The sequence below is a fragment of the Saccopteryx bilineata genome, chromosome 5 (genome assembly GCF_036850765.1).
Source record: "Saccopteryx bilineata isolate mSacBil1 chromosome 5, mSacBil1_pri_phased_curated, whole genome shotgun sequence".
NCBI classification, from domain to species: Eukaryota; Metazoa; Chordata; class Mammalia; order Chiroptera; family Emballonuridae; genus Saccopteryx; species Saccopteryx bilineata.
The window spans coordinates 231358579-231377559 of NC_089494.1; the positions used below are offsets into that span (position 1 = coordinate 231358579).

General features: G+C 35.6%; 1 protein-coding gene and 1 non-coding gene across 2 annotated transcripts in view; both read right to left on the reverse strand.

Moving 5' to 3' along the window:
- GABRB1 (gamma-aminobutyric acid type A receptor subunit beta1) overlaps positions 1-18981 on the reverse strand; it is a 381935-nt gene that overhangs the window by 208893 nt on the left and 154061 nt on the right. The gene's annotated exons all lie outside the window — the stretch shown is intronic.
- LOC136307153 (U6 spliceosomal RNA) lies at positions 4064-4171 on the reverse strand. The gene has a single exon (XR_010725835.1). It is a non-coding gene; the product is annotated as a U6 spliceosomal RNA (small nuclear RNA).

Below are 18981 nucleotides of genomic sequence, written 5' to 3' on the forward strand. Positions count from 1 at the left end.
TAAAGTAGTACAGCTTATGATTGTTATAGGGATTAAATGAGGCAATACATGTAAGTCACATAGAACAGTACCATAGGATTATATTCCATACATTTTAGATATTATTATTTTTCTCAACTTCGATTTAAAAAAATTATGGTAAATATATTGCAGAATCTACTATTTGTGGGACAACAGTGCCTAGTTGGAGAGTATAATCTTTTATTCTAAGGAGTCCACAATGTGGAGGGAGAAACAAAACACATTTAATTATAAACAAGTAATTCACAACTGCTGTACATTTAAAAAAAAAACATTTGTTATTCTAAGATAAAATCTGTCTGCTTTATTTTTTAAATTGTTTAGACTTTTCTCCAAAAGTCATTTTAATTTTTTTTGAAAGAGATAGTATGAACATCTTAAACAATCAATGATATAATAAAGAAACAACATCTACTGGCTAGTAATCAAATTACAGACTGGAATGTATTTTTGGAATATTCCTTTCACTATTTTTGATTCTGTTCAAATTTGAGTTGAATTGAATTGTTTTTTCCTATTTTTCACACACACAAAATATATTCACTGTGCCTGGAAGCCAGGTGATTTAAGAGCCTTGAAGAAGGGCTGCAGTGGCTTTCAAAAGCTTATACAGAGGGACAGTCATCAGCATGGCTGCTCCACTCCTTAGTGCAGACGCACTTTGGTTTTCACACCATTTGCCATCAGGCTGGTATTGAAGTAGGCATTAAGTACACAAGGACCAGTGTCTCTTTTTCAAGAACCTCTTTCATGCATATAGTTACAGCTTCTGCTGATTCTAGTGTGTTTACCCTGAAGTCTTAAAAGAATAAAAAGGGAAAGAAAATGAAAAAAATTTAAGGATGACAACAGCAACAAAAAATGTGAATTATAGCTCGATAATATAAGGCTATTGAATAATGTGGGTGTTTCAAAGTCTTTAAATGACTACATGGTCTAATTTGTTATTTTTCAGTTTGTGGATCAGCATTTTCCCTATGTAACTGGGGCTCTCTTTGATCACTTGTTTGCGGTTCCATTTAAATTACTGAAATTCAGTTTTGTTATGTATTTATTAGTTTAACTTTTTTTGTCTGTTGCATTTTTAGCTTCTCACATGCTGTGTGGACTTTTTTTTCTTTTTTCTTCACAGGGATATTCAAATATGTAAGACCTTAAAACTAATCTTCCTATTCTCCTGCTTCCTGGTTCTTTCCTCCTAATTATGTTCCTGTCATGGCCAATCTTCTGAAAGAGCACGTTAATTAAATTAATTTCCATCAAAGTGGTCTTTTACTTCCACCACCTAAGTGAAAACACTCTTATCTAAGGATGTTAACAATTGACTCATTATCAAGTACACTGGCATTTTCTTAGTCTCCTCCTGCTCAGCTTTCATTGATATATAACAAGTATTTGTGAACTCTGTTCCGGAGGCCACGTGTTTCAGTGATGACTGAGGGAACCTGAAACTGATGAGTAAGGAAGAAAGGAGTTCCTGCATTTGTAAATATTAAGGGGCAGTTTGAGGGCAAAATAAAGGTTGGGTATCTGTTTTAGGTAAGATGGTCATTTCTGTTATGGATGACATTTGAGCTCAAAACTGAAAGATGAGAAGAAATTCACCAGGTGATTTTGGGAAAGAGAACTCCAGACAAGTGATGGATACAGGGCCCTGAGACACGGAAGAGCGAGGCATTTTGTAGTCATTGCAAGAAGAAAATTTTGGGGGTTATTTGTCTTCCTTGTCCTTGTTAAATCTTGTTAAGATTGGTTTAGGGACTTAGCTTTCTGCTGTTTTTCAAACTCTCTGCTCATGTTTTCTTTCATTCAACAACTTGTCTTCCATGCTGTAGTGGCAGAGCTTATAGTCAAATGCCTGTCACGGACATTGGCACTGGTTGGACTCTCCGTGCTCACAGCCCAGTGCAGGGCTTCAGAACCACAGTGGTTTAGTACTCATAACTGAAGTGTGGCTTTGGAATCTCAGGACCCACCTTGGACACATACCACTACTAACTGAAAAATATGCATTTTGACAATCTCCCTCGGTGATTCACACACACACACACACACACACACACAAACTGAACCCACAGAAACAGAAAACAGAGTGGTAGTTGCCAAGGTGGTGGGTGAGGGTTGTCTAATGGTGGAAACTTCCAGGTATAAAATAAATAAATACTGAGGATGTAATGTACAGCATGGTGACTATGATTAACAATATTATACTGTATGTTTGAAAGTTGCTAAGAGAGATCTTAAAAGTTTTCATCCCAAGGAGAAAAACCGTGACTATGTGGGATAATGGATGTTAACTAAACTTATCATGGTAATTATCTTGCAAGATATAGATATATCAAATCATTATATCATATACCTTAAACTAATACAATGTTATGTGTCAATTATATTGCAATAAAACTGGAAAAAAAACTAAAGTTTGAGAATTAGGGGAATTAGGGATCGGATTAGATGGAGTTTAAATTTTTAGTCCCACTTCTTACTACCTTTGTGAACTTGCCTAACTTAACCTCTCAGAATTTTAGTTTCATATTGTTTCTCTTTTGTTCACAAAAGAATATATTTACTGTTCTCTAAAGTTGGGAGATTTAAAGGCCTTTGAAATGGTTGTGATGGCTTTCCAAAGTGTATATGGAGGAAAAGTGCTGACAATGATCAGGTTTGCCAGAAAGATTAAAAAAGATAATATGTCAAAACTTATTAGCACATATTTTATACTGGTTATAGTATGTGCACAATACATGATAAGCTTCCCTTGTTTGCCGAATCCATTAAAAACTCACCATCAATTGAATTAATTTGGATAGAGTTGAATAGGGTTAGCAAGGAATGTGTGGGCAGTGCTTACTACCTTAGCGGTTGAGTAAGCTGCCAGAAGATGTACCTACCATATGACACATTCAATTATTTTTGTAACTAAATTTCTCCAAAGTTGGCCCCAGCTGCCTTTTCAGAGAAATATTGTCAGGTATCTTCAAACTATTCTACTCACTGAACCTAGTAAAGGTAAAATATCAAATAAGAATTCAAAATTACCTCTAGTTTAACTATTGTTCTGGCTTTATCCTGCTGAGGAGGGAGAGGACCAAGGTGGCCTGAAGGGCTTTCATGCATTTTGCAACGCAGGTGTCTTGGATCATGAGCTATATAGCAAAGCTGCTTTTCACCAAAGACGGGCCACTGGGTACCAGTGAAACACTTAAGGATGTCTCCAACTTTGTGTTATCGTGTTGTATAACAGAGCCTGGAGTCTCACTGCATTAATAAAACAACATAACAGTCCAATTCAAGATAAAATTATTTATTGAGTGCCTACAGTCCCAGGAATCAGCGAGGTCCTGGGGAAAGAGAGATGAATACAACCAGTGACTGCACCTTTAGGCACTCATAATCTAGGGCAGTACGGGAGGCAGACTCTCTGAGTTTGTGAAGAAAAATGCCTAGGTCCATAACAAAACTCCTGATTATAAATACAAGTCAGCTACTAAAAATCCAAGACAGCCTTGGCCTTCTTATACTCCATCCTGCATATGTTTCCAAAAAAATGTCTTATTAAAAAACAATTCTGAAATAGTCATGAGCCTATTTTCTAAACTTGGATTGCTCAGCACTGCCATAACACTATTTATAAGGACCCCAATTACTCTCATAGGCTTCACTTCTGCACTTAACCCGTATAGCATATTCTTCATCCACTGCAAGACTGTCCAAGTATTTCCACTGCCCTAATTATTATTTCCTTTTACTGATTTTTTTGGGTAAACTTTATAACTGAGCTCAAATATCACTTTCATCAAAAATCTGTATGCCCTTCTTTCCTTGGAAGATCTAGGCTCCTTTTCCTTTGGTCTTATTGCTACTATAGACAGTCAAAGAGTACCAAGGAGTCTCCACTTTTGAACAAGATGATGCAAGGAGAGATTCTTACACCGAGCATGCCAACAGTTAGAAACATGAACGGACAGCCCCCCCCCCCACACACACACCAAAACCTAGAAAGATAATTGGATAGGGAAAAATCCCTCCCTTCCCTATTCATATAAGAATTGAGGGCTTAAGCAAGAGAATGAGATGGTCTTTGACAAGGGCCATGCTAATCTTTTCTGTATCATTCCAATTTTAGCATATATGCTGCCGAAGAGAGCACGAGATGGTCTTTGAGACAAGAGTCCACCATTCTCCCAGTTTGGCACCTGAATAAACCTCTTTCCTTTTGCACAGCACTGGTCAGGATTTTGACTTTTGTTGCTGGGTTTGTTCATGGGTTACACTATTTTATTTTGTACATTTCCTGTTCCACAATACTTTGTACATTGTAGTGCATTATAGCTTTCTCAAATTCTTTCTTCCTCTAAATGAATCAATATGTATCATTTAACTTTTTATCTCCAGCAACTGGTAATGCTGCTAGCACATTGTTGGTGCTCCATGGAAGTTCCTTGAATGGATAACTAAAAATCAACTACATAGGGTATTTGTCTGATATTGGTGGTCATTTATTTTAACTCCCGAACACAATGCAGGTTGAAATTTATATAAACAAGGAAGTTACATACCAACTTTAGCACAAAAGAAATTTGAATATTTTATTTGGGTACTATTAGTGATCATTAGATATATTAATTGGGAAATGTTATTATTTAATGAAGTCTACCTTGACTCAATAATATACTTTTTTATACCCTTTTAAGACTCTTTTGGACCAGTCTTCAATGTCACACACTGAATGAAACAGAAGAAATAGTTTCTTGATTTTCCTTCTAAAGTATATTGGATTTCTGACAAACTAATGAGCTCTAAGAGTAACAATATTTGTTGATATATAATTATTTTCAGAGAGGACTATTGATCATAGTCCAGCAAGCACAGCATTATTTAACTTGGCACCCAAAATACAACTTTCCTTTTTGAAGGTCAATTAGATTTGGGGTAAAAAATCAACCATAAACACACATAATGAATAAAATGGGATTTCAATCTAAAAAATATCATCTTGCATTTTTTAAAAATTCTAAAGATAACTATAAAGTGATAAAATTGACCTCACAATTTTGGATATCACTGGAAGGAAAATATCCATCTCTTAGTTACAATGCTATTACATTTTAATCATATTTTTCTACTACCCACTTGCATGAGAAGACTTTTTCAGTCATATCACTAATAAAAAACAAAAAGATAAACCAAATGGATGTCTTTTGGAAATAAAATGAAAGCTTTTGTTATCAAGTATTCTTCAAAAGAAGCAGCAGCAAATCTCACACTAACTCTACCTTATTAAATATTTCTCTCTAGAAATTTCAGTTATTTTCTACTAAAAATATATGCATTTTACTCTTTGTCTATTTATCTTAGAGATTTTTTAAATTTTATAGTATTATAATGAAAAGAGTGCACAAAATACTAATAGTGGTTTTTATTTTTGCCTAAGCTATCCCCAAGATAATTCTCTTATTTTTCAAGAGTCCTCAAGTATAATAAGGTTGAAAACCACTGCTTTATCTCACTCATGCTTTCATCTAACAAATACTACATGAGTGCATATTATGTGCCAACCATGATCTAGTCACCGGGATTATAGCAGTAAACAAAACAAAGTTTGTATAGTGAAGGAACTGATAATCAAGTATTTGGAGACAGGAGTCAAAGTACAAACAAGTACAACAATTTCAAAACTTGTTATAATTTTCAAGACCAAAAAAAACAATACACAACAAATCAGGGCAAGGGGAGAGAGAGTGTTAGAGGACCTCTGTGATTAGACGGCAATGTGGGATCTAGGTGAAGGTTCTGGCTTTGTGGACATGTGGAGATAGAGCCTTCCAGGCAGAGCAGATAGTAAAAGCAGGGCCCTAAGCCTGCTGTATATGAGCAAGTAGGTCTTTGTGACCAGAGTGAAATATCTGAAGGGAAGAGGTAGGATATGAGGTGCGGGATGTACCCTGGGATCAGGTCATGTGGTTTCTTTTTGGATATTTTTCTACAAGAGGTAAGAAGTCCCAGGATGGTTTTTAGTAGAGAAGTGACATGTCTTAACTTCTTTTTTAAGCATCCCCATGGCTGCTGTGTATCTAACAGGTAAAGGAGAAGAGGCTAAGGACTTAAAGAAGGAATTTCAACTTGGGAGGGTCCATAAATATCATGCCAAATTATGAATATACTCATGCGGGTGAATATGCATACACATTATTTTCATTGAGGTTAAAGATTACTTCTTATACTAGCTTCTTAGAAATATCCATGACCCAAAGAATTGCTGTTTTAAAGGAACAAGTAAAGGCATGTTTATGTGAGAAATGGTGTAGATGGTGCAACAATGAAGGTGAAGAAATGCAGTTGGATTCAGGATTTATTCAGGATATAATTAATTTATAGTCATCCTTAATATGAATATGCAGCAGGTCTAACTAAAGAAACATTTATTTGCCAATGTGCATTTAGTTTAATTTCTTCATAATTTTGAACAACTTGAAGTCAAAGTTGAACTTAGCCTTCACCTTTGCCACCAGCAAGCTCTGTGACCTTAACATCTGTTGACATAAACTTGCTTATCTCCACACTAGATTGTTATATGAATTGTATGTAACCAATACATAAGCCTGCATTGAAAATCAGAGAAATTGGTTATTACGGAGACTAAATGCAGTGTTCAAAGCACAGGAATCACAGTTCTTACTTCTTCACAATGGTACTTGTAATATTTACTACATGTGCAACCTCTCACCTTTATTTCCTCATTTAAAATAGGTATATTAGTCTACCTCAGAGGGATTTTGTGAGAAGGTAATAAAATAATTGATGCTTTTTTTTTCATAGTGCTGGGCATATAGCAAGGACTCATGAGTCTAACATTCTATTTAATTGTTAGCTGTGAGTTCATAGTTTGGAAAGGTAACCAACAACATTGTTAAAAGGGTCTCTCTAGAAGGGGAACCACTTATAAGTAATATAATGAAATTAATGTTGTCTTCTTTAGCTGACAATGATACTGATTAGTGGGATACTTCTAAGTCATTTTATCATGATGGATAATTTCTGAGTTCCATGATTACTATATGTGTATAACTGTCAGTTTAAGATAGATGGGGGAGGGGTCCCTTAAAGATTCATAAAAATACATTGGTTACAAATATGAATAATTTTATGAACCTTCCAAAATTCATGGGCTATTTTCACTGATGTCTCTTATTACTAGACTCTAGACCCCTTGAATTGTTAAGAATTTTTATGAGTGCATTTGTGATCATTCAAATGTTTTCAGAAAAGTTGCCTGCATAAATTAAAGTTTATACAAGACTTTCTAATTTTAGCTACATTAAAAATTACAAATAGGAACCTTTCAGTGATTTGGAATCCGTATACCCATACTTAGTATGCATGCTGGTGTGCTCCATGCATAGTTATTGACTTTCTGACAGATAACTGAAAGATCATTTAAACACACTGATTAAAATACAAAGCTCAGAATGGAATCCCCATGTTTGCTCTAATAATGTTTGTTTTGAAACACTCCTTCCACCAATTAGTTCATCAGCTTTGTAAAACTGAAGGCATATTCAGGAAATGTTGATCAAAATTTTATTTGCCGTGGTGGCGCAGTGGATAAAGCGTCAACCTGGAAACGCTGAGGTTGCCGGTTCTAAACCCTGGGCTTGCCTGGTCAAGGCACATATGGGAGTTGATGCTTCCTGCTTCTCCCCCCTTCTCTCTCTCTCTATCTCTCTCTCTCTCCCCTCTCTATAATGAATAAATAAAATCTTTAAAAAAAATTTATTTGGTAAAAGTTTTTGAGAGATATGCTCAGTGTCATTTTGGATTCATGCATTAAGGATTTAAGAAGACATTCAATTAAGCACTCAGTCATGGCCACTTTTAAATATCACTTGATGTTTTCACCTGGTTCAGTAAAGCATAGCCATGAATAATATTCCTCCCTGAGACATCTGAACAGAAGAACCATGTTCCAAAGAAAGGAGCAATCTGTTGCTATTAGTTTGAAGGAATTCTGTCCTGAGACTTAAGAGCTTGGATTTTTAGGTCAATTTTTGCTCACCGTTTCTATCCCTTGCAATTACATTTTTTAATGGGACCAATAACTACACATTTATTGAACTCTTACTATTTGCTAGATGCTTTACATACGATGATACATAATAGGGAAATCCTGTGGTGTAATTATTATTATTAGCATTTTCAGATGAGGAAACTGAAGTGCCGGAAGAGTGGCTGACTATTCCAAAGATCCCCAGGTAATAGGAAGAGCCACAACTTGAGTGCAATTTTGTATGATTCCACTGCTCCACTTAATAATAGACTATTTTTTATAAGGACAGTGAGCAGTGGATGGTTTCATATATCTTATGTCAGGAAGTTTAAATTTTGACCTTTAGATTTAAGACTGAAATTTAATTAATTCCATTATATGACTGATTTCACATAAGCTTTGACCTTCTACTTCATGGTGAGGGGGTGGTACTAACAATTTTCCAAGAAGCAGTACTCTTCATTCTAAGAACTTATTTTGAAGAAAGCAAAATAACCAAGAAAAAAAAGGTTACCTTTTTCTGGGAAGACCAGATGAGATTTACAGTGACCTACAGCTTGTGAATAATCTCCAGAGTAGAAAAATTGAAGAATTTTGTTAACATTTATGTTTCGAGGACTGGCCATTTAAAACACACACACACACACACACACACACGCACACACACACAGAGAGAGAGAATGAGAGAGAGAGAGAGAGAGAGAGAGAGAGAGAGAGAGAGAGAGAGATGAGCATTAAGAAAATAAACCCCTGGCAAAAAGAAAAGAATATTGTAAATATAGGTAGAACATTCCTTGAGGCATCATAAAAATAAACCAAATTGGAAATAAATCTAATTCTAGTTTAGAGCTGGGAAAGCCAATATGTTAAGTCTGCTGTCCTGTAACCCAAGCCATGACTCAGGAAGAAACAAAAAGTGAAACACAACTGTGACATAGCAAAGTAATCATTTTGTGCTAACATGGTGGACATCTAAGTCCTGACCTGCTCTCCAACTACTCTACCTAAAACATGTAATATTCAACCACCCCAGCCTGACCAGGTGGTGGCGCAGTGGATAGTGCGTCAGACTAGGATGCTGAAGGACCCAGGTTCGAGACCCCATGGTCATCAGCCTGAGCACTGGCTCACCCGGTTTGAACAAAAGCTCACCAGCTTGGACCCAAGGTCACTGGCTTGAGCAAGGAGTTACTCAGTCTGCTGAAGGCCCTTGGTCAAGGCACATTTGAAAAAGCAATCAATGAACAACTAAGGTGTCGCAACAAAAACCTGATGATTGATGCTTCTCATCTCTCTCTGTTCCTATCTGTCTGTCCCTATCTATCTCTCTCTCTGACTCTCTGTCCCTGTAAAAAAAAAATTCAACCACCTCGCATGTCTGGAATTCTCTAATCTCATGATTGACCCCTTATTCACAAACATAAGGCCACCAAACTTCAGGTACATCATCATGAAGGCTGAGGGAGGCCATCGTCACTCATGCCATCTTGTACCCTTAAGTTTTGCAGATCAAGGAACAAGACCAAGTCAAAGTAATCACAGCTGAGTTATTATTTTATCTGACCCTAGAACCTGAATTACCTTCTGTAGTCTAATCTAGCTCATGAAAGTACAACAAGAGTTAAAACTAATTAAATTGGGCAAAGGACTGCAGTGAACAGGGCTTAACATTGCTTCAGTGTTGTTCTACCTCTATTGCTCATGGTTTTCAGTGAAGTGAAGATAAACTGTGATAACAAAGTTCTTTTATTTCTTTATTTTTTAGGAAATCCAATCATTTCTCCATCTATCTAACCACTCATTCATCCATCTAACCATTCATTCATTCATAAACAATATTTTATGTTTGTATTATACCTACTCTTTAAGAGACAGAAAAATGTATAAAATAGAATCTTTGCCCTTAAAAATCTGGTAATCTGGTAAAATTTGGAGATATAGCACATTCTTGCAAGATAGATGAAAGATGTGATTGTTATAACTAATGACTAAAAGAATGGTTGGGTTGATTGATGAGTTTATAGAGAGAGAGTGGATGATAAAGTCTGGTTTCCTCCAATGTTTGTCTTATGTCCAAGAATGAAATAAAAGGAAATTGGCTATTAGAATGATAAAGGGTGTCTATTAGCCTTCTGGAGATGGTAGAAACTCTTTAAGTGTTGTGGGAACCACATTTTAGTAGCCAACCATCACATCCTGATTGAACAAGAGTCTAATGTGAGTGAACTGGGAAGGGACCAAGAGCTGGAATAACTATTAGGACAGAATTTCCAGTTGAGGGCTGTGGAAGACCAGGTGAAGAGATTACAGTAAAAATGCAGGTAGACCACCTGTAGAGTTTCTAGTATGAATGAAGTTGGAGTTCAGTTACCTAAGAAGTTATGCGGTCCATCCTATTATTTATGTAGATGCAGAATTCACTGTATTGAAGGTAAAATAAGATGAAAAAACAAAACTGAATTATGTGAGTTGTATAGGAAGGTAGCCATAATTTCTTGAAGATGCAAGGCAACATGAGCAGGGATTAAAAGAGGGTCATATAGACAGATATCAAAAGGACAGAATGATTTAATTGTTTAGAAGTAATCATTGAGAAAAAGGAAGATATTTACATATTTACTTCAAAGTTTGATAGAACAAGTCATGGTGTGGCTTCGTGGCAAAAATAAGTATATAGGGCATGCTTTTAGAGGAGTAGCAGAACATCGATCTAGGAATGTGGATAAGAAGAAATAACTTAAATTGTTGCAACAACTTTTGTCCTATGTACAAGACTAACATTAAAAGTTGAACAAATGAAGACCAGAGAATTACACAAAATTCTACATTAAATCTACTTACTATGCCATGAATAAGATTTTATTTTCTGATTCAAATAATGTACTCTATGCACATAAGAAACAAACTGTTCTTCTTTCTGAATATCAAGGGAATGCATTAATGTGGGTGTTACCATTTGGTAGATATAAGATTCTGTTGGATCATTTGCTTATATGTTTTTTAAAAATTAGAAAATATTTCTAATTCTTTATTTGAAAGTCTTAATGTCATACTTTATTTTTTAGGGTGTGAAACCATAAATCTCTATTTATGCTTTCCTGCATCATATTATACTGTAGTTAAAAAGACAGAACATTAAAGTAACTAATAGCATACATGGTTATCACCACCCAATACTTACTCCAGAAATCTCTTTCACAATTTCCTGGGAAATGTCTCACATGTTACTATAACAGGTTATTTTAGCCTCCAATATGACAAGGTCACTCTCTTTTGAATGAAAAATAACTAGTGCCTTTAATCATAGGGTCTAAGCTAATATGGGGGCTTAAACTATGCATCCTGTGCTCCCAATATCCATGTGTGTGTTAAGTTATTGCTCTGATTGGGACCACCATTCTAGACTGCATCATACTGTGGGGTCAAGGCACACGATGGAGCCTTGGCCATCCAATCAGGGCTAGAGGCCTGAACTGAAAAGCTTTATACAAGATACAGGTACAATCATTCCCCTTTCTAAGTTTGGGACTGAAGCTTTTGTAATCCTGCCCTGCTCTGAAGTCATTGATGTTTGCATGATCTCAGAATTTTGCAGAAATAATTTTTTCTTGGAAGAAAAGCTAATAAACAAATTTTACCAAACACAGAGGGAAAACCATAATAATAACAGTCACAATAGCAGCTATTTATAAGCCCCAATTATGTACCAAGCCCTGTACTAAATGCTTTACATCTATATCTCATTATTGTCCCAACAACCCTAAGAGATAGACACTATTATTTTTGCCTTCTTATGGGTGAAGAAACTGAAAGACTGGTACAATAAGTATTCAAGAGAAGAAAGGCAGGAAAAGAAAATAAGAAAAGCAGTATGCTATGAAGCCAGAATTAGAACTCCAGTATCCAGTTCAGTACTCATATTCTTAGTCTCCCCTGCTGCTGGGTGATAGATGGATTGGAACATTAGAAACAAAATGGTTCATTTTTTTTTCACCAAATAGTAACAGTTTCCTCTGTTCTTTTTTTCTTTGTTTAATGATCTTGAAATTTTTTGTTATAACAGTATTTAGCACAGTACCTGGTGTGTAGTGGTTTCTCAGCGGTATTTTTAGAGTGAAGTATTAAATGAATGTGTAAGCTGATTGATAAACTAATGGATAACTCATATTCCCACTGAAGAATCTTAAAATGTAACTAATAAACCAGCTAATAATAATAACAGTGTTTATTTGTTAAATCTTTACTAATGTGCTAAGTTCTATACTAAATATTTTATACACATTTTCACCTTTAATTCTCAGAAGAACCCTATGAAGTAGCAACTGTTTTTAATTTCCACATTTCAAAAGAGAAAACTGGGATTCATAAAGTTTGAAAATATTGTTCCACTAGCTGGCCAGCTAGTTTGATGCAAGGACAGGCTAAACCTCACTACTGAGTGTGTGCTTGGAAGCACTGCCTCGTGTTGCCTCCCAGCTCTGCAGAGTAGGCACACTGCAATAAGCAAGGCATGGTCACCTCAGAGGCCAAAATAATTTAATTAAAAATATCTCTAACTTTTCCCAGCATATTACTTGACTTGGCCTGCTATTCTAATTCAACTGCCAGTTTTGTTACCCTATGATTCCTGTGAATTTGTTCCTACCTCCCTGCTAGCACAATGAGGAACTTCCAATCTGTTTCTACATTTAGAGTGGAGGGGAAATACAGGATATAACAAAGGGAGGTAATAAAACATGTTTCAGATACACATCAGTGACTCTGGCTTATAGAGGAGAATTGATATACCCTTATATTCCAAACTTTATCTTGAATTTATGACCTTATCTTAATAGATAAATCCCAAAGTTCCAATGGATACACCATGATTCAAAGTCTAAGGTTATTTGATCCCAGTTCCCATTCCTGACCTCCCTAGCAGAGTAGGAAAAAAGGAAGACAACCAGGGAATAGAGCCATTGCACAGACTAGTGAGCATTTAGGTGACTCTTTCCAAATTTGTTCTTGCAGCTGCTAAAGGTCAAGGGAGAAAGACTTACTCAGCACCGTTTCAGACTCTGGGGTATTCCACAGATATAGAGCTCTGTTAGCACCACATTGGTTTGGGCATTAGTAATCTACTTTCTTTAAAATATATTATATAAACTAATTATTTTGCTATTATTTCCTTTTTGAGTCTTCTCAGATATTGAAAATAAATAAAACATCTATTCTGGAAAAAATAATGACTTAAGAGTATGACCCATCATTCTCAGTCATGAAATAATAGCATTTAAAATCTTTTTGACAATAAAGATGGAGATAAAAACAGAACTTGAAAGTAGAACTTGTAACAAAGCTTCTCATTATACTATATTTTCTCTATTTTAAACCATAACTGCTACATTCAACTGTCGTCCCTAATTTTCTTAAGCTTCTTAGCAGAAACCAAATCTCTCAGCATCTCATTTGGCATGTGTATTTCTAGATAAAAGACACAAAGGAAGCTGATCTTCAAAAACTCTATCTTTTTCTAAGAATGGCATTCCTTATTGCCTTTTTTATATGGGAGTGAATAAAAGTGATTCTATATTTTTTGCTCTTATGGTTTCCTTGGTACAGAATTATCCTGTGACACAAAAGATGAAAGTACATAATACTTGAATATAATGAGCAATAACAGAGTTTCCTGTACCAAGATAATGGCTTTATTCTTCTCTGGCCCCACTAATCCAATGACTCAAAAAACTCAGAGCATAGAAAATAATGAAATTCCTCTTCATTGTCCAGTTTGAACAAACCTAGGGAGATTCTAAAGGGCTAGGAGCAGATATCATCAAAGGTAATCCAAGTGATTCTGTGAGGGCCATAAAAAAGCCTTCAATTTAATCTTGAAAGCAGCATCACCTCCCAAGGAAGTGGAACAACATTTTAAAGAGATAGACATTAACCCACAGAGCAGTCCCTAAGAATAGAAATAGCTACCATTTACTGAGTGCTTACTATATGACAGGCACTTTGCTATGCATTTAAAAAAAATTTCCATTTATTTATCTTAGCAATCATGCCCCATTTGGCACTATTACAATCCTTTCAAAGAAATATTGGCATAGACAGGTTAATTGACATGTCCATGGTCACATAGCTGACATGTTGGAGAATTATATGATTACATCAAAGGACATCTCTGACTTTAATCTTTATGAATATGTTTCTGCTAGGTATTATAGTAACGTGGAGTACAACACACCTATTAATCCATTAATCAACCTCACACTCAGGGCAGAAATTCCATTTGCAGCATCTTTGATGTCTGTACTCATCTAAGTTCTGTGTAAACATTCTAAGTAATGGAGAGGCTGGTGGGAGAGAAGGGTAAGAGAAAAACAAAATAAAATAAACAAACAAAAAAACCCCACTGTTCTCACTTCATACAACTTCTTATTATAAAATATGAAAGATGATATCACTCCAGACATTTTATAAATTAGGAAACCGAGGTTAAAAGAAGTTGAGTAACTGGTGCAAAGGCATGAAACCACTAGACAGTGGGACCTGTTCTTTTAAAGCTCAAGTGCATTTTCTTCCATCAGTCTACCTATCTCTGGAGAGATACTAGTAATGAGGTATTATTTCATTTTTGAATGTAAGATAAATGTTTACAGTAATCTCTTTCACATTAGATTCACAAAGATAAGAAAATGGAACTGACATGTTCCTTGAAAGTTGAACATGTTTGCCATTGATCTTCTGTTGGGAGCAATACAAAGGAAGTCTAAGCTTCCTTTGAAACTGCAGACTTTCAAATATTTCAGGTAAGTCATATTTCTCTAAGGTAAAATGAGTTCCATCTACATTTACTCCTGTTTTCATCAAATAGTATTTAAACCGATGGCTCCCGTTTTTCTTACATTATTAAATGTAAGCTACTATATTGGGTATCATTTGTAGCTTTAAAGATAAAAAGATCTAATAGGAATAATCTTTAAAGCTTCCTTAGAGCTTCATTACCTAGATAGGGACAGAGTTCCAACTTCTTTGCTAACCTTATAGTGCTGTTTTGGATTTTCAATGTTGTTCTTAAAATGTGTAATCCACAACTCAGAACAATAGTGTAGCTGAGACCTGACCTTGTGCAGAACCCTGTATTTACCTTAGAATAATCAAATTTCTTTGTTTCAAATTCTGACTCAGTCACTTTCCAACTATACAGTCTTAAGGAATTTACTGAGCTTGTTGATAACTCTGTTTCTTCATTTTAAAATGAAGAGAATGAGAACATCTATCTTAAGAAGTCATTGTGATGTTAAAATGTTAGCACCACATTGATCTATCTGAATTTGTATTCTGCCTTCTCACCTATTACAATGGATAAATTGTTCATGCTTCTAAGGCTAAGCTTCCACTTCTGTAGTAGATTTCACATATTCTTGTCCCTTGTCTTTTCACTTTCTGTCCTGAATTATCAAATTGCTCTTCTCAAATGTATATTTCTCAACAGAACACCCATATGCCCATTGTTTACAATTCTACTCTTCGTTTTCTCTCTCGAATCTATTTCAATTAGATTGTTTCCTCCACTTCTTACTCCACTATTTCACCCAGTTTGGTTGTCAAAGTCATCAAGAATCCTCATGTTATTTGTCAAATCAGCAACATTTGACACAATAGATTCCTCTCATCTCTTTGAAGCACTGTCTTCATTGCGCTTCAAAGAAACCATACTTTGCTGGCTTTCCTCCTACATTAAGTGGCTGCTTCTTTTTAGTTTTCTATTATTTTTTCTCTCTTCCTAACTCTAAATGTTGAAGGACTTCTCCTTTCTCCTGTTGTTGGGTCTCATCTCCTTTCTTTCTATACTCATTCCCTTGGTAATAAAGTCCAGTCACATGACTCTAAAGGTTATCTCTATACTAATGACTCTGAATTCAGATCTCCCTCCTGGACCTCAAACTTTTTAATCTAACTGCCAGTCAACTTCTTCACTTGCATGTCTACAACCATATCGATATGATATTCTCCAAACATTGCTTAGCTTCTCCCTAGAATTATGTTGTCTACAGTTTCCCCAACTTGGTGTTTTTGGTTCCTCAGGTCAAAAATGTTTGAATTATCATTGACTACTTTATTGATTTCATATACTAAATCCGAACCGAGCAAATCTGTCAGTGCATTGATTTAAAGTAATGTCTTCTGAATAAGTAAATGTCCTCCTATAATTTGTTAATGATCTTATTTTCAAAAATATCTAAATCATGTTTGCTTTAACCATTCTTATTGGAATATGATTCTCCTTACCTGAAAAGATGGACATAAGGTAGAAATTGAATAGTTTTTTTATCTCACTCTGATTTGTTAATATTACACTTCCTGAACTAAGCAATGAGTATAAAAAATACAAATGAGGCCCTGGCCACTTAGCTCAGTGGTAGAGCGTTGGCCTGGTGTGCGGGAGTCCCGGGTTTGATTCCCGGCCAGGGCACACAGGAGAAGTGCCCATCTGCTTCTCCACCCCTCCCCCTCTCCTTCCTCTCTGTCTCTCTCTTCCTCTCCTGCAGCCAAGGCTCCATTGGAGCAAAGTTTGCCGGGGCGCTGAGGGTGGTTCTGTGGCCTTTGCCTCAGGCGCTAGAATGGCTCTGATTGTGGCAGAGCGACTCCCCAGATGGGCAGAGCATCGCCCCCTGGTGGACATGCCAGGTGGATCCTGGTCGGGCGCATGCGGGAGTCTGCCTGCCTCCCCATTTCCAACCTCAGAAAAATACAAAAAAAAATACAAATGAGTTTAGAATTCTAAAGTGATGCCATGGAAGATAAAAGAAATTATTTCATTTGTGTGTTCCTTGGCTAAAAGTATTTTTCAACTCTCATATGTAATATGTGTTTATATTTATTTAATGAGGAATAAAAAAACTTGTGTGCATATTGGACCCAGTTTTTGATCAACAATTTTGTTCACAAGTTTATTTCACCCTGTAATCTATTTCCAATATTCACTTTCAAGGTAACAATTTTCCACCATCTTGAATATTTAAACATGTGGCCAAGGGTTCAAACGAAATAAAAAGAAGTTGTGGAAATACTTTAAAGGATAAATATATAAATTTCAGAAGAAATTACTTTGAAGAAAACCACCCATGAATGTATTTATAGGATGCAAAAAGAGAATGAATATTAATCATAATACTACATATATTCCTCATAGCTCAACATGGTTCACAGTCTTAGGAGAAAGCCCTCTACCCATGAACTACAAAAACAAAATCTTAAGTATTTTAGATCTATCATTTGCATATAAGGGTTCCATTTTCATATAGGCTTTATTTTCATTTAAAGGGCTAGCTTTCTTTTAAAATTTAGCAAACCTGACTACAAAAGAGCTAGAGTCAGAGAAATATAGTTAAAAACAAGATTAAGGTTTAAAAGTATGTGAGTAAAATACTAAGTGGACCATTTGTTGTAAATGCACTGACTGGTACGCACTGTGGGTAAAGAAGTATGAGAAATGGATTCTATTATAAAAGATTCTATAGTTTTGGGGGCAATAAGACTAGCATATATGAAACAATAGCCAATTGGAGGAGACATTTTATAATTAAATGCTAAATTATAAAATGTTCCAAGTGAAGTATCACCACAGAGAGGAAGACTTATGAGTATTGAAATAGCTATAGAAGATTTAAAAAAGAGGTGACCTCTAAGTTGGGTTTTGAAATATGAGCAATGCACAGTTGAAAAGAAAGGGAAAGATTTTTCATTGTTGAGTTAAAAAGAAAGGGAATGAGCGCCATTCTGACTGGTGTGAGGTGATATCTCATTGTGGTTTTAATTTGCATTTCTCTAATGATTAGTGATGTTGAGTATTTTTTCATAGGCCTGTTGGCCATCTGTATGTCCTCTTTGGAGAAGTGTCTATTTATTTCTTTTGCCCATTTTTTGATTAGATTGTTTATTTTCCTGGTGTTGAGTTTTACAAGTTCTTTATAAATTTTGGTTATTAACCCCTTATCAGACATAGTGGTGAATATATTCTCCGATTGTGTGGGTTGTCTTTTTATTTTGTTAATAATGACTTTTGCTGTGCAAAAGCTTTTTAGTTGCATATAGTCCCATTTGTTATTCCTGTCCTTTATTTCACTTGCCCATGGAGATAAATCAGCAAAAATATTGCTATGAGAGATATTGGAGAGTTTACAGCCTATGTTTTCTTCCAAGATGTTTGTGGTTTCAAATGAACAATGTGAACTAAGGAATGGAATAGAGGCAGAGGCAGAATCAAAGGGACCAGAGGGAAAGTGGAAGAGAAGATGAGATCAGAGAAGAGAAAGATATTAATGAAATTATATATACATAACACAGCATTATAGAGAACAGGACAGCAAATCTTGGAGGGATGGGGGGAAGGCACTGGGAGAAGGGGCAAAGGAGGGGCCGAGGGGAACACAGGGGATGGGGGAGATATATTAGGTGGGACACTTGAATCTATATAAACACAATAAATTAAAACCATAAAAAAAAAAGAAAGGGAATGACTGAATAGAGACTCGGAAATAAAAATCAGTTGAATAATTAGAGAAAGTGAAAGGAAACCCATACTTGTAGTGTAAGGTTTCATGGTTGGACAAAATCTTAAATGAGGTTGTGGAAAAAGTGTGGATTTAATTGTGAAGTGTCATGACTATCTGGAGAAAAGTTTCCACTTGATGTGGTAGGTAATTGAGAGTCAATAGTTTCCTGAGCAGGAAAAAGACATGATGAAATGGTTCTTTATTAAAATAAATCTGCTACTGGGTTGCAGGATAGAATTGAAAGAGAAAAAAAGAGAAGAGAAAAGGTGGAACACTCCAAAGTAGCTGATGCATAAATGAGGGCTTTGTGAATGTTCTTTTGGCCTAAGGCACTCCTAAAGAAATGCAGTTAACATAATTTTAAAAGTA